Raw genomic sequence first — 2,291 nt, forward strand, 5'->3', positions numbered from 1 at the left:
TCTGAAGATAGGAAAGTCCACAGCGGATCGACAAAGTTACTTGAAGATAAAAATTGCTGGAAAATCAAACTCAAGAGGAGAGTTTTGAGGAGTCTTGGATAGTGTCCGTCTCAAGAAGAAAGAGTTTTGAGCCAAGATTAGTCTGAGCTAATGACTTTTGAAAGTTCCTATCCACACTATGGCCACCTATGGCCAATCAGAGGCATGCATTTTGAGCGGGAGAAACTTTCTTTGTCTCTGTTCATGTCCCAATTGCATGTTTATTGCTGGTCTGGAGGATAGGTGCAGTTTTACCCAAAATACAAATAGTATGATGCATTTCACGATCACATAGTGTACATCATTGTTTGAGGAATAAAGAGCAGATCATTTTGATATCAAGAACGAAACACCTAGAACAGGGGTAGGCAAGTTCGGTCCTAGAGAGCCGCAGTACTGCTGAGTTCAGCTCCAACCCTGGAAAAAAAACTCACCTGCCAATAGCCTTAGTAATCCTGAAGACATTGATTAGCTTGTTCAGGTGTGTTTGATTAGGGTTGGAGCTGAACTCTGCAGGAGCTGAACTCTAGGACCAAACTTGCCTACCCCTGATCTAGAAGATCTTAAAGCAGAGATACACCTGAATATAAACATTGAGAGTCTAACTAATACAAATAAAGAGTTGTAACTAGGCTAATATAATAGGGAAACATACAAACAACACATGCATATACCAGATACAGTTGTAACTGATTAATTATAGTCTAAATAAAGAAAAACACCCCCCTGCCAATAGCCTTAGTAATCCTGAAGACATTGATTAGCTTGTTCAGGTGTGTTTGATTAGGGTTGGAGCTGAACTCTGCAGGAGCTGAACTCTAGGACCAAACTTGCCTACCCCTGATCTAGAAGATCTTAAAGCAGAGATACACCTGAATATAAACATTGAGAGTCTAACTAATACAAATAAAGAGTTGTAACTAGGCTAATATAATAGGGAAACATACAAACAACACATGCATATACCAGATACAGTTGTAACTGATTAATTATAGTCTAAATAAAGAAAATGTCTTTATGTGTGTGTGTGTTATGTGTATTGCGAGCATGGGGGTCATTTGCTGGCCATCAGACATCTGGTGCCAGGTACTGTGGATGGCTGTCTCTTAGGACATTGGAATGTGTTTAAAGTCGATGGGGAGACCAGAGAGTTGATCTGGTTACCATCTTCTTGATAATGGGGGAAAGACCATTGGCAATTTAGCACCCATATAACTGTAGAATCTGGGGCCAGGACTGTAATTTATATGCAAATGTCAAAAGGCTGAAAGGCCCATAAAGCCCCCATGACCCTCAATGATCCTAAGCAGACGCTACAGAATCCCCCCTTTTGGCTGACGAAGTTCACCTGCAAACATCGTCAGACAACAGTTATCATGATGGTCGGACAGCAGGTGGATCATGATGGCTAGATGGCAGGTGGATCCTGATTGTCAGATCGTAGATGGATCAGGAAGGCCGGATGGCAGGTGGTTTCTAATTTTCCTCAGCCTTTGGATCCACAGCTTGGGGTTTAACCTTGGTCAGGTTCAGCATTGTCTCCGCCTGGGTCCCTCTTTTCCGGTGGCTCCGTTTGACGGTTCGAGGAAGGGCAGCTGTGCACCTGTTCATGGACATTTGCACCCCGTTGACTCTGTTAAACAGGACAAAGGCAAGGCCAAGAGTTAGGGTGTACCCAATTGCTGTGGCGAGGCAAAGTGCCGTGTCGGCAGAGGTCCAGGATCGGGCAACGGGAAAGGTGGTCTGGACAGGCAACCGAGACAGTGCTTGGAGGGCTGTGTCGATTGGGCTGATGTCAATCATCTGGGACCCCCCTTCCTCAATGCTCAGTTCCAATTCAGCTTCGAGGGTGAGACTGTGATCCTTGAAGAAGGCTGGAATTTCCACCTCGGATTGGTACTCTTCACTTGGAAGGTGGTACAGTGCCAGGTCCCCGAGGTGGAGGATGGCACCTTTGGGCACTTGAATCCACATACTCTGGTTGGGCAGGCTGACACGGGTGGCAGTGTCATACTGGTCATAGGTCAGTGTAGTGGTACGGATGGGCGTGTTGACAAGCCACTGATTTCCCACAATCTCTGCTTGCGTTTCTGTGACTTGTGCGTGAGGCTTGGCCTCAGCAGGGCAGAGTGTCTCTCTTTGCATGGGTTGTAACCCGCAGGTTCCTTCCATGTTGTCTCTGAGGAAGGGCTTGCTGGGGCAGAGATAATGAATGTCTTTGGTCAGGGTACACATGCGCAGGTTTGGGGCCA

The sequence above is a fragment of the Sinocyclocheilus grahami genome, unplaced genomic scaffold (genome assembly GCF_001515645.1).
Source record: "Sinocyclocheilus grahami isolate Dianchi unplaced genomic scaffold, SAMN03320097.WGS_v1.1 scaffold814.1, whole genome shotgun sequence".
Taxonomy (NCBI): domain Eukaryota; kingdom Metazoa; phylum Chordata; class Actinopteri; order Cypriniformes; family Cyprinidae; genus Sinocyclocheilus; species Sinocyclocheilus grahami.